Below are 15,341 nucleotides of genomic sequence, written 5' to 3' on the forward strand. Positions count from 1 at the left end.
ATTGCGCCCAGGCTTGCTCCTCTATTCCTACATATATAAAATACATAGCCCGTAGAGATAGCCATAGAAATTTTCACATGGGGAATATATCTCGAGTATATCTCATTGTATTGTCGCTGGACGATGCCTCTATCTTCTCTTTTTTCGACGTTGATCGTTCCAAGCCTTTCTTCTCGTCAGAAACACCTGTAACTTGATTCCGTGACATCGTCGTTCCGACAATCGACGTGTACAATCGCGCAACTCGTCGTAGATGCGGGTGGTTACATTGGCATTCGTGGCCTATTCATCGAGTTTCAAGGTTCGCGCACAATGTCAAGCCCTCATTAAGCCCTCTTTAACGAGAACGATTATTGCACGCCGATCGTCGCTCGTCATTGTCGCATTGGCATATTAGGTACCTACCTACTTACAATTAGTAACCAATTATACTCGTTCGCTCGAGAGTATAGAACGATGACGTTTGAATCATCAAAGCGTAATCGCCTATTAAATGGTCACGTACGAATCGTTTTATGATTTCCCGAGAGATAGATCGATAGGGATGGGTGGGTATGGGTGGTGGTGGTGGTGGTGGTGGGGGGGGGGCCGCGGCGGAGGGAATGATATTTAGAACGCTGACCAGTGTACCCGCGATGCATAAAATAGGCACAATCGATCAGGATAATCCCAATCTCCTTATCTCGGCGAACGTCGACAGATGTGCTCGTCCTGTGCTCGACAAATGCTGTTACGTGCCAAATACGTGGCTATATCTTTTATCTATCATCACCCCTAACTCCATTCGCGTTCCTCCTCCTTCGTATCCCATTTATATGCAAACAGAACTCGCGATAGAGTAAAATTAAAGAAAAGAAGAAAAACCATAGACGATAGAGTAAAAATTTGTAAAAGTAAGCAAAAGAATCGGGACTTTTTCAATCAAAGTCACAAAGCCGGAAATACATTAGACAGAGACATCGTATAGGATGCAGAAACTAAATGGTCGGTTCGCAGCTGCGAAACGATATCGCGTGTTTCGAGCCCAAAAGGAATATCAAGGATATGGTTCAATTAACCGAGTATGCCTGCCGAATGGGACATCACTATAGCGCACTTCGTTATTACCAAACGGTATAATATACGGAGCATCAATATAAATCATCCATTCTTTACCGAGCCGCCTTACCGAACCGTGGACTTCGTGATAGAAATAACAAACTCGACTTTTGGTATCGAACTTATCCAAGATCTCCCAGTCACGCTAACGATTAGAGCGAATAATAAACTCGTGGAAATCGAGACGCGTTAAGGGCACTCAACCTTATCGAAATTCGAATACGATGCCAGTCATGTCAACATCTGTTTCTACGTCTTCGAGAGTCTTTCATTCGTTAGAAAATAAAATGTTATTTCAGCGAGGCGCTATCTCACACCGGCTGCTCGCTCGAATGAATCGAATCGATTTCTCCGTTCGAAAGCCAAATGCCAAATTTCCCTCGCTAAGATCTATATACTATTTTCTAATTCAATTTATAAACAAACAATTAGAATAAATCTCCTTTGGCAAATCAAATTATGTCCTTCGGATGCAATCTAAGTGTATCAGGCATGCGATAACGACGTGCGATGATTTCTTCCTACGAACAGGTGGGCCAGTCATCAAAATAGAAACCGTTGGTATAGTTCATCGAGCGAAATGCCCTTTTTGTTCGACGAGTGGCACGATCGAACAATAGCGTTCGTCCGAGAACACGACACTCGTGACAGAAAGAACAAAGGTGCCTCGCCGCCGAGAGCTTTCGAATCCTTTTATTGTTCCCTTCCTTGTATCGCGTCCAACCGTTGGACTCGTAACAATTCCCCCCATTCGATCAGTCGACGTCGGCGTCGGCGTCGGCGTCGGCGTCGGCCTCGCGAGACGATGAGCCGTGAAACGATCTGATCGTTCGCTGGAAATCCATAGAACGCGAGTATGCTGATCGGCACGGTTCGCGTGGTTGGGGGCCGTGGGAGGGGAGAGAGGGGAGGGGTAGAAGCTGCAACAGGTGGGCCCTTTCAAGGACTCGCCAATCCCTTTCGCACCCTCTTACGTTGCATAATGACGAATGCGGCCGTTCTCTCTGGAGAGAAAAAAGAAGAAGAAGAAGAAGACGAAGAAGAAAAAACAAAGAAAGAACGTTTCAATTCGACGGAAAGAAGGCGTAACGATAACGAGAATAATATACGCCATTCTTCGTATATTCAAATGATTTTTCATTCAATTGCGACATCAAATAAAACGTCTCTATCCACATAGGTATGCGTAACCTACCTACCTACGTAAGAATCATTGGCTATCGTAGATGGACAGAAAAGCAATATATTTATCTCGCAGACGAAACCGAGGAAAATATTCTTGGCGCGTTTCAACAAGGCCCGGCCTACCTTTGAACATATGTCGTATCGTCGACACGATAGACGAAACAATAAATGCAGGGAGAACGCTGAGAGATAGCTAATGACCGTAATGCATAGGTTCGACGCGGGGTCTATCTTTTTTTTTCCACGGTAAGCCATAAACACGTAAATGCGTTGTGTAGGTGCGTTTCACTTTGGAACGTGGCCCGTGAGAATGTACTAAACGTAACGGTTTAACCGTTACGTCGGCCGTGAAAATGCGACCAATTATACGTATCACGAGGATCGGTCATGTGCTGAATTTACCTGAAAGGTGAGGCCTTTTCTCTTCATCCATCTTTATTTTTTACCCCTTCGCTGGGCAAAGTGTAGTTTGGCTGGCGTTTCCCTTAGCTGTAGAATTGAAAGAGGATAAGAGAAGAGAAGGTTGGTGGTTCTACAGTCGCCAATCGTTATACGACGACTATAATGTTAGCGTTTGCCTTTTCCGTTCCTTCTCCGTGGCTGCGCTTTCAAGGTAGAAATTATGTGCGCGACGATATGACGCGATAGATTCGCGATATCCCTTTCGTAGCCACGAAATGTTTGCACATCGTGAAAGCGATCGTCTATGTGGAAGTGCGCAATCGAATAGCTTTTATCGCCTTGAAAGACGTTACGTGTGCGACGTAGATCTAGCCGTACCATCTAGATAAATAGAGGTGGCCTTATCATGATGTATTTAATACTCGTAAGAGAGAACGACAAAACATCGAATCTTTCGTTCGTTTACGCGCGTTTATGCGCCAATCCTAACAATGAAAGCAAACTCGTCAACGAATCCGTATATACTTCAACGTGCGAGTGGGAGGATCGACACTTACGAATGGCAGCTTGCTAAGGACTCCGGTGACACCGTAATGCCATCGTGCAGATTCCCATCAAGTCGATTACTTACTTTTTTTCTATTGCTATAGGACCTCGCGATAGCACCAAACAGTTAGATTCGCAAAGTAGTTTGAAAGTGTTCGGTTATGCGTTACCGTTTCGTTTAACGATCCAGATATCTAAGAATATCCTGCAGCGAAAGCTCCCTTGAATTATTACTTACCTTCGGAGGTTCGAACGGATGGATAACGTTGATTTAAAATGTATTACTTTAAAAAGACGTTATACACGAGTTACTCGATCGTTCCGATGTAATCCAAGTACTTGGGAGAGTCGATATAGGTATTACCGTTCGTACTCTCTATTTCTGTTCGCATATTGACCTCGCTTAATTATTACTCGACTATAAGATTCCCAATTTTGGCTTGCACAGAGTCAGATCGACGCGGGATAAAGCAAGCGAGTTCTCACGAAGCAATCATAGTGGAGAGCCTTCGTGTTGGACGACAATATACGTGCGCGGCTCTAACCGCAGGAGATCTATATCGAACGCCTTCCACGCTGCTAATTTTCATCTCGGACTCGTTTAATTGTAAGCCCTTACGGCGTCGTGAGGTAACCGCATTAGAGGAACTAATCTCGCGGATTGCCCGCCAAGATACTGCCCCTTTCGAAACAGCGAACTGGCCCCCGTCCAGCCCCTCCTTTCTTTTCAACGATTCGAATATAACATTTCCATTCGCGACGCTCGAGAAATACGTTCCCGTTCTCGTTCTCGTTCGCGTTCTCGTTCTCGTTCTCGTTCTCGTTCTCGGTCTCGGTCTTACTTTTAAAGCGAAGAATTTTTTGAAAAATTCACCCAACATTATATCGCGTCACGCTCCATGAGGAGGGCTATCGTTAAAGAAACAAGAAAAACGATGCTTTTAATCTAGCGTGATTCTCACGTCAAACGATAATATTGACCGGAACACGTTCCGCGTCTGAGTTCCTTATTTAATCTTTATGGGCCGGACGCTTAGTTCGTGGCCTCTCGTGGTAATATAATTCTCTCTTACGGACGCGCGTGTAAAAGAGGAAGGGAGCTATAGCAGGGGAAGGATATCAGAAGCCGGCCGTCTCCTGGAAATATTATAGCCTTAGCATATATGTACCTGGTGTAAAATTATGTAGTACCTATTCCTCCCTTCCTAGTGGACCCGTGGCCCCGTGCACGCGGTATCGAATATACCTCGTTATATTACGTGGCCGTTCTTTTTTCTTGTTTTTTCTTTTCTTCTTCTTCTTCTTCTTCTTTTTTTTTTTTCTTTTTTTTTTTTCTTTTTCCTTTTTTTATCTCTTCTAAACGAGTAAGAGGATCCTCCTTGGCACGTGCCAGGATGCGAATATACGTCTCGGGGCGAGTGCGCGTCTCATAGATATCGCAGATGGATGTGATAAAAAAGAAATCTCCCAGCTTCGCTCGGTATCGATCCATCCTCCTTCTTCCGATCAATCGACGACGAAGCGTTTTCATAAAACGCTACGACGTCATCTTGCGTACATTCACGGGTTTTTTCACGGGGAAACTTGCTTCTATCGAATACCGATATCTATCGCGCCGATCATTCCAAATCGATATCGTTGGAGGTGTATAAAGTCGCGAATCTCGGGTCTTTCGGCCTCGAGAAGAACCGACTATCGTTTCTCCAATTTCGAATACAGTAAGCTCGGAAAAGATGCTGGGATATTGGCATAAAAGCGATAATTGGCATTAAAGAAAAGAAAAAGAAATGGGAGGGAGGAAAGCATTGCTGCCAGACTATTACAATCGTAGATCTTATCGTTAAATCGTGGAATTTCGAAAGGAAAGCTTTCGAACAAAGAACATATTTCATTCCTATCGTTCGGTGCAACGACATCGATATCTAATTCACGAAGAGCAAAAAAGTCAGGGAAAGAGACGTAAGCGCCGGTGAATTAGAAGAATCGAATCGAAAGGGCTCGACATCGTCTATTCCCTTTGTGCCACCGACCGAGTGGTGTCGCGATGACATACTGCGAGTCTCCTCGGGGGGTGCTTCACGAAGGAGGATTATGAAAAGACCAAGAAATAGACTCCCTTGTTACCTTATTTTCTTCCTATTGTTAGTTCCATTCGATATCCATTCGATATCGAGGCGTACATAAGAGAATCAGACGTAGGTCGACGACACGAAATCCAATCTTTGGATCTCTCCATCTACCCACGATCCTTCCAAGGATCCACCTACGATAAATTTTTTTCTTTGGCCCCTCAACTTATCGATAATTACTCCTTTTTGCGTTTTCGATTACGCTCGCTCGTTGCCTCGATCCTGGCGACACATTTTGACACGGTGATGAACGCATGGCGATACGCGGCATAAGGTGGATAATCTCCTCGTGGGACGATTTCGGACGGTCGGTCATGCGTTTACGTCCGTCACCAGTCAGGTGAGAACGGCGTTCCCGCAGATTTCTCGGAACGAACGTTACAAACTTTCATTTCTAAGTTAATACTTCTTTCGTTCTCCTTTTTCCTCTTCATCGCGTACTTGGCTGGAGTTTGTTCGGACGAACGAGATCCTTTTTCGTATTACTTTTCGAGACCGTTTTTAATATTATTAAGGAGTTTTTTGGCTTTACCAGAAGGAAGCCCCGCTTGGCCGACGCATTAATTCCACCTGGTATTCCTCCTTTTCTTTCGGCGCGGATGCGGGCGCGCGGGCTTTCTTAATCGCGAGATCGTTTGGAGAAACCCTCCGGTAGAGGATAGAACGCGTCGGATGGAATGGATCATAAAAGCAAAGCGGGCATCTTCGCGAGGCGACGACGAGAAGCCCCTGAGAAAATCCCCACGACGTATGGTTTCCGAATATTTTTACGTTATACCTACTCGCGCGCGTATCGAATCAATCGATTCGAGGCTCGATTGTGTACCCTTCCCACGCGATCGCAACCGGTGAAAGGTTGCATCCTCGGTACAGGTGAAGAAGAGAGGGAGTCGAAAAGGCGACTCGTTTGCCGAGCAGAGCTATTCTATGGGAACGCGTTGTCCCTACGAAGGGGGAGTTTACCTCCCGACTTCCGTTCATATCTCCTATCTCTCTTCCCTTCGATCATTTTATGCGCCTATATCGAACGAAGTCGAGAGACTGGAAGACTTCCGTTGCGCTCTTTCCCTGTGGAATCCTATTTAAAAAGAACAAAATTGATATATTTGCCAGCCATGCTATATGCTCTATGCTATATACCTGGAGGAGACATTTACGTAGGTGGAGAAGAGTCGCAAGAGAAACACCGTAAAAGGCAATAGTCGCACATAGAGAGAATGTATACAGGAAGGAAGTGTCGTGGTCGTTCTTCCGGGCAGCTGCTCTGGATATCGGAATATAGGCACTACGGTAAAGTAATCCACTATAGGACACCGTACAAGTGCCATTACCGTAGGGAGGGCATCAAGGGCTTCATTTGATACTCGGCGGTTCATAATTAGGATCCGGATAAATATAATATTTGAGAACCCTCCGCCGAGTGCACCCCAAGGGGATCATTTCTCTCTCTCTCTCTCTCTCTCTCTCTCTCTCTCTCTCTCTCTCTCTCTCTTCATCGGTATAACAAACTCCTTTTCGAGAATCATCGCGCGATATCAGATATCGATCGACGATAAAATTGAGAAATTTTGGGAAAAGAAAAGAAAAAAATAAACGTCAACGACATTCGATAAAATGCCGAAAATTGGAGAAAATAATTAAGGCCGCGCCAGTTTTGCTGCCTCTGTGTTAATAAACTTCAATTAAAAGTTCATTGATGTTAAGAATTTTAATTGCAATCAAGGCGGCATGCCCGTCGGTTATCTAATTATCAAAGGAACTCGAGATCCATATCTTTTGACGAGATTGATCGGCACGTAGCAATTCGCAATATTCTTAACAGAGTGCTTGAGCGTTCAAGAAAACCTTGATAAGGTTCAATTTCCGAGAGAGAGAGAGAGAGAGAGAGAGAGAGAGAGAGAGAGGGGGGGGGGGGAGGGAGAAGGGACGAAGATACGAAGCGAGGGAGGTAATTTTTCATAGCCGTCTTGAGAGTGAAGTTGACGCTAATAACTAGTCATTTATCGGAACGGATCCTTCTCTCTTTCCTTCTCTTCTTCGTATAACAATTATGAAATATTACATTACCGACTTTCTTTACAGCTACCTTTCCACTATTCCGAATAACCAATTTTGATAGGATAATTTCTGACGTATCTTTTTCCAAGAAAAGATACCCTTTCGTACATAGATATTATAGAATACGATCGATAATTCGAGCGATTGATTTTCTTACTCGTTGAATTACGATGAGAGCGATAATTTAATAGGTCGGATAGACTTATCAATTATTTGACTTATCAATTATAGATACTATTAACGTCTAAGGATCGTAATTGGACAAAAAGGAGCGAGTCCTTTCTCTTGTGAAAATAAAACAAGTTACCAGGGTGAACGGAGAAGAAGGTAATCTCGATTCGATTGAGATCGCTCGAGAAGCTTATATTTAAATGAAAATATAATCTACCCGCAGATACGATCCCTCAGGCGCACTCGAAGAGAATCCATATTCGAAAGCTTACAGGTAAATCGTGGAGCCCGTATAGATGGCAAACGGTTACCTACACGGCCACTTTAAAGTCTCTCACGAGAGTTTCGAAGAAGTTTTTGATCGGTCCGCCCGCTTTTAAAACGTCCTACCCCTATGCCCATCGATATATGTATTTCAATGATCCGTCGTTGTGAACGACGTACGCGTATTATACGTAGACGGCCGGCTCGGCGAAGTTATCGTTCGATCGGTAAAATGGAAAGACATTTTGATCTCCTCGACTCCGAGATCCTTCGACATTTTCCATTCGGATTTCATTTTAATATCCATTGCCCGTCTAAGAAAGAGAAAGCAATATCGGTCTTTGAGGCGTGACAACGGTTTCCACCGACTCCGATAACTCCCGAGGGTTGTTCCAATCCGATGATTAAGATCTCAGACGGAGTCTTTTCCTGCGGTCGTCGTCGGCGATAGCGGTGACCAGACACGCTCGGCATGTGGCCAATGGTGTGACGGGGAACCTCGGCGGTGCTCCCGCTGCGCGCTGCTCTACGCACTATTTACGAAGGGATGCTGGTGGACAGATGCGTAAGTGGACGCAACCCCCCTTCTCGATAAAAAAAAAAAAAAAAAAAAAGAAGGGACGGACTCGTATACTTACGCATCGCCGAAGGTCGAAGGAAGAAGCATCGAGAGTAGGAGCGCGCAATCATTTTTATCGGTTGCACGAAAATCTTGTTGACACTAGATCTATTTGGCACCAACGAATTTTTCCTATTCAATACTGTTTTTTTTTTTTTTTTTTTTTTTTTTTTTTTTTTTTTTTTTTTTTTTTTCTATTCGACGACTTTTACGCACCGCGGCGGGATAAAGAGCAACAAGAGTAAGCATTGAAATCGAATCGAAAAAGTGACAATGTTCCTCCGATAGGCTTTTATCCTTTGGCCGAACAAACGGTACGCGCCAAGAGTCTCTTTTATTTTTTTCTTTTTTTCGATCGACTCGAAGACGACGTGGTCGAGGTGAACTCGCCGTTCGATTTTATTTGCCGCACCATTTTCTACGAGCACGACTCGTCCTCGAACGGACGACCTACCTTTTCCATCGTCTCTTCGACGTTGCCCTACTACTCTTTCCTTTTTATTCCATTGCCCTGTCTCGCCCGCATCATCGAGAGCTTACGCACAGATGCGTCTTGTTGGAAATAGGCCAGCTCGATATCGTTGGAAGAAGCGCCAGGGAACTATTACGAACTATTATATGCCGAACAGATCCTACCAGCTGTTTCACTAATTTCTATATTATCAATAAAATGGACGCTTCCTCGTAATTCAGGAAAAAAAAAAAAAAAAAAAAGAAAAAATTCACTTTTATCATGTGTATCCGATCCTTTTAACGTCGATACGAGGCAATTCCGTGATAACGGAAGCTTGGCCCTTCTTAGTCGACGCACATAGTCGAGCCAATCGAATTTATTTTCGAACCGCGATACCCCCATGTCAAATACAATTTATCAAAGCGTCATACGACGCGTGGCATCGTTCGCCTGCGACGACGAAAAGTTCGTCGTTTGATAAGAACAGAGACTATATTGGTTAACTAGTTTTCAACAATGCGATAAAGTCGATAGGTAAGATAACTTTGGTTTTAGCTTTGGTTTTAGCTTTCGACAGAGAACATTATCGCTTCCAGTACCGACGAGAGCTTCGAACTAAAATGGGAAGAACATTTTTATCTCAAAATACACATTTATTACCAACTTATGTGCTTTGGATTAACTTACACCTGCATCGAATCGTTTCCATCGTCGTATCTTATTTTTTCCTACGACGCGTACTAGGGCTAAGAATTTTTAATACCCTATCTGACGTCGTCAGCTAAGAATATCTCACAAATTTATATTTAAGGAAAGCCAATAAAAATGACTCGGTCAAGGAACGAGCGCGTGTCGCGACCCTCTTTCCTTGCTATCCCAAGTCCATCGGATTATACTGTTGTCGGCAATAACGCACGCGCGTTTCGCCACGTGCTTTCAAGATCTTATCTATGAAAATGCATGGAAATAAGAGATACGCAGGCTTATCTTGGATGCACATAGATACTGTATACTCCCTGTATATTAGCTGTATATTAAAATATCCAAAGGTGAGTTCCATCTCCGTTGCAAAGAAATTTTTCGGACTGGCACCGTTTAGTTTTAGTCGCATATACTTTTTCGTTCTTGTCTAAACATACGCGCACATAAGCGTATCTTGTCTACGACCACAGGGGCGCTCTTGTGTGAAAATGCACACGTGCCGAGGAGGATACGCGATCGGATACGATGGAATACGAACGTAGAGAACCTAGTGTGCGTGCGTGCGTGCGTGCGCGCGTAAGTGCGCGCATAAGTGCGCGCGTAAGTGCGTGCCCGCTGCGTTCGTGCGTGCGTGCGTGCGTGCGTAGCCCGGTGCAAGTAGTAGGAAGTTTCGAGCTTCCTATAAACGGTAGTAGTGCTCGCCTTTCCCCTCTTCCCTCCTGCGGTACACACATGCAGATAGGGCCAGGTGGTGTGACGTGGCTCTCTTATGGGGGTATATATGGAGGGGCGGGGGGGGGGCCCCTTTGGACAGCTGCAGTCGTAGATCCATACAATGCAGGAATATAAAAAAGGATGAAAGTAAGGGGCAGGAGGAAGGGTAGCCTCGTGGCTTCGAAACAGGAGTACTGCGATTGGAAGAGGGAAGAGAGAGAGAGAGAGAGAGAGAGAGAGAGAGAGGGAGAGAGGGAGACGGCTGCCCCGACCATAGGCTTAACTACGTCCTTTCGTTCTTTACTTAGTCCTTAGTCAACTAAGATCATCCGAAATTTTAATTGGGCTGACGAATTTCTTTTCTCTTACGTGCCATTTCAAGCTACGACACAATTTTTTCTATTTCCAAAGACTATTTTCTTCTCTCCATTTCTCTTTCACGATCAAGCAACATGACTTGAACATTTCTCCTTTCATGTCTTACGCCAATGAAAGAACTCTTATAGAACGTCATAAGTCTTTGGAGGTACGCATTCGACCGTCTTTCAAGACTACGTGGGTTTTGGTAAGTAGCATGACGTCATCGTCAGAGTACGTCATAAGACGGGACGGAAAGCAGGTTGTATTGAGAGAAAGAGAGTCGCACACCAGGCTCAAGGTGGATCGTTCGTGTAAAATCTTTACAACTCCTACGGTGTTTACAAAGCGTCGTCACCTTCCACCTTGGGAAGGGCTTTTCTTCGAGGGAACGTAACGCACACAAAAAGAACCGACCTCTTCGAAGTCGTCGCGAAGCCATCGAGATTATGAACCACGATGTAAAAAAAAAAAGGAGATGCAAGGTGCAAAGTTTATTCTTCATTTCCGCCCTACAACTCGTCTCCAAACGCTTTCTTCATTGCCTTTTAACTTTCGCTTGGTGTTTCTACGAGGTAAATAAATGAGCCTCTCGCGATAGGCTCATTTCGAACATTCTGACACGCGAGAACGGAGCTCGCGGTGAAAGTAATAGCGCAAGAACAATGTCCGGTTAGAATTTAGGAAATGTTGCTTTTTCACGTGTGACACGGCCAAGCGCTCGCCGAAAAAGATTCGTCTCTATATTTTCATCTGATGATTCTACAACATAATATCTCCCTTCTTAATTGGGTTTCTCCTTTCGATCGAAAGTCACACGCATATGTCGTTTCTTTCGTTCGAAATAATACAGTAGTCTCGCGCATATGGGAAACGTAGACCGTTATCTATCGATAAAATCGCATAAACTCGCTTCACGCGTGTACACCGAAGGGTATACGGATTTGCTGTATGTTCTAAGAGAACGAATACATTTCCGCGAGTAAACACGCGCACGTTTCTCATTAAGTTAATTGCGTTTATACTAATTACACGAACGAGCCAGCGACGTCTGGATATCGTGAATTCTATCGACGATGCTATCGGGGATTCTATCAGGAGATTCCTGAACGAACGTTCAAATAGCGTCTCTAAATTAAAGAGGGATGAAGCTTTAATAAATGTAAGCTCATCGAATAATGATCCTATTCTCGTTTGTTATCTCGTCGACTAAAAAAAGACCGTCAAGTTATGAAAATGCGCGCTAACGATCGGCATCTACGTACATCTGCGTATGTAGATGATATGTCCCATATGGTGCAATGTTTACAAGCGCGTATAACGTTACGATGCTTAGCTATTAATTAATTAGCTCGACGGATCGGTATCGAAGATAAACCTACCTATCTTTCCTCGGCCGTCGGTTTTCGCTCTATATATACGTAGCTGTATGAGTATAGTGCGTAGCTATATAAGTGTGCGACCGATTGTCTCATTGTTTCCATACGTGCGAAGCACGCACGCGCATAGACTTAATTTCTTTTAGATCGAACGAAATGGAATCTTTTCCAAAAGAATACCTTTTAGTTTTCCTTATCTAATATAGAAGGGAAGAATGAATGGGAAAAGAAAAAAAAGATATTTTTTTTTAAAGGAAAATAGATTTCTTTCGTAATTTGTATATACGTGTACCTACGTTTTTTTATTCGGCTTCCCTAAAACTGTAATTAATTCTCTCGGACGTTATCTAAACAAGGTATCCTTAAAACGGCGCGTATGAGAAGAAAAAAGATGAAAGGTAAGAGGGGGAGGCAAAGAGAAAGAAGGAAAGCCCTGGCTCGTGGCAGGGTCCCGTAGGACATAGGCACACGCCACAAGCTCTGGGAAGGCAGTCATTCGTATAGGACGCGTGCGGCGGCACTAGTAGGAGCGCGAGCGAACAAACAAAGGCGAAAATCGTGCATTGTGGCGGTGCTTATTGTTAGGCAGAAAGCTGTGCAGCATCGAGTCCGGGCAGCTGCACAGCTCTCTCTCTCTCTCTCTCTCTCTCTCTCTCTCTCTCTCTCTCTCTCTCTCTCTCTCGTACCCCACCCCTCCCCCTAGTAGATCTCTTTTTTCCCTACCGCGACCTCGAGGGTTGTCGTAGAGGGGTGGTATGGACGGGTGGTGCAGACGGCTGGTACGTACAAACGAGTGATTTTAGCTGTCTGTCGTATCGCTGCTGGATACGCGAGAAAATTCGATTCGTCGTATATATAATGGCACCGTAATGCCTCTGGAATGCGCTCCATGACTATCTAAGATATCTCTTTCCGTTCGAGATCCCATTAGGAAATCTAATTATGACAATTACTTGTCTTGACTGCGTAAGAGAAAAAAAAAAACTTTACTTTAGGACATCGCACACGTGTTTCATATTTATATTTACATCCTTTCCCAATGGTTCCGGTAAAGACTAACGTTTCTCTGTTTGGTCGAGCGAAAGTATGGTTGCGTCCGTGAAAGTGGTTTCGCCGAACGAGGGGTTGGCAAGCACCTCTAAAGGGGCGCAGCGAGGTGAAACGGCAAGCTGAAATCTGAAGGTCTGTGCGGCCACCTGGACAATCCTTTCGGGACGCGTGAACACGCGTCGAACAGATGTGCGTGTGTGCATGCGTGTACGTGAAAACGTCCCGAGAGCGATAACAATTGTTCCTTTTAATCGTCAATTTCGTTCGGGCCAAATCCATCGAAGATTCAAACTCCTTCGACGTAATTTTACACCGGCAGATACATATATGTAGCACACTCGCTTAAGGATGTTAAGTCGAATGTAAAGTTGATAAAGCGTCGTCAAAAGCTAATAATGGTCGTCATGGCTATCGTCATGGACGACAAACGAAACATAGCGGAATGCGTTCGCGATCTTTTCAACGTTGAATTCCTCGGTCTTAATCGAACTTCGTTCCGCATTTCGTTTCGTTTCGTTCGCCCTTCTTCTTGGCACATCGAAGCACGAGGGAGCATCTTTATGGTTTCTTGACGCAGGTCGTATTACGTCCGCTTCATTCATGACGCGGGATCCACGTGGACGATGCCACGCATGTGCGCGTCCTCGTTGTATCCCTTTCTCCTTCGTATCGTTTTTTTTTTAACCATTAATACGAAACCAATACCGCTTCTCAATGACAGGGAATGAAAAAGGAAGACGAACAAGCGAACAAACGAAGAGACTACGCTCGACGTCTTCTCAAACAACTCCTTCTTCTACATTCGTACCCTTTTCGGCACCTTTTCACTTAACCTGCTTCCTTCCCCTTTCGGCAAGTGCCGGCGCCCATTCATTCTTTCTTTTTTTCTACTCCTTCTTCTTCTTTCAAGGCTCCGCCGAAACGCCCGCAATAAACGACCGCAGACACGCGTGAACGCGTGTCGTAAATGCGTGTAAGTTACAAGGAGTAGGCACGAAAGCACAGCGGCAACTTCCGGTCTTCTAGTCAACACCAAACTAAAGTTCCCTTCTTACACGGGCTTCTAAGGGTGAGCGTTCTTTCTAAGGACGTGAGCCCTTGAATGGAAGAAAGATTACGTCTCCCTTCCTTAGGGCCGGGACCTCTTCGCCGAGGGTCGTTGCGCAAATAAAACGCGCTCGTTAGGTGTTACACGGAGGCACGCGACGGGCAGGTCTTATTCTCTTTCTCTCCCTTCTCTTTCCCCGCCTTCTCCTCCTTCTTTCCTCGTCGAAGTTGAAAACGAAATGCTGACACCAATCGAGATACCAATACCTCTTATCGAAAAGCATTGGATTTGAAACTATGTTGCTTATAAGAGGAGCACTCGCCGTTCGTGCGACAGTGAAGAAGGATCGATCGAGAATACATCGGATGAGAGAATGAGAGCAATAGGTGCTTTATTCAAGATCAAGGTTAATGGTTACAAAGACGTGTTTCGTCAACAAACTCGTTGGACTCGCTTCGAGTCCGAGAACAACGGGATCAATAGGAGCGCCAATATTTATTTCCATCGTATGCATACGTACATAAGGTAGAGGTTATCGTTCACGTTATAGACCAAGTCAGACCGAAATATCTTTGGGACGAGCGTCGCGTCTAAATGCGGAATGAGCAAGCTCGGATACGCGTTCAAGGAATAACTCGCACTAATGACTGACTCGCAATTATGAAATATATGTCCATTTTCGTTATTCCCTTGCCCTTTGAACCTATCTCCGTTATTGCGACAGCAATTTCGAATCGATCGAAAGAAAAGAAATGTTTGATAGAGGAGTGCACGTCTCACTCGCGAAATTATTGCCCAAGGCGTTCCTTCGATGAATCAAGAAAGCTTCGATATGGCGTATAAATCAAATAGAGTCGCAAATTGCGGCACGTGAAGGTGCCGAATCGGGATATCCCCCTATCGTCTTTTTTTTTTTAGGAAGGAGTCACGGGGTGAGTCATCACCTGGTCCGAGGGGATTGTCCGTCGGTCGGTCGGTCGGTCGGTCGCAGTTCGAAAGGGCAGGTGAGGCCTCGTCCTCGTGGGGTGCCACGCACCTCGGCAACCTACGAGAAGGGAGAAGAGAAGGCCTACCGAATAAGAGAAGGAAGGCGAGTGTGTTCGCGCGAGCCCGTTTAACTATGCGTATGTTCGCGCAGAGATTACTTTGCGACTCATCGAAAGGT

Source organism: Vespa velutina, chromosome 9 (assembly GCF_912470025.1).
Source record: "Vespa velutina chromosome 9, iVesVel2.1, whole genome shotgun sequence".
In the NCBI taxonomy this organism is placed as follows: Eukaryota; Metazoa; Arthropoda; class Insecta; order Hymenoptera; family Vespidae; genus Vespa; species Vespa velutina.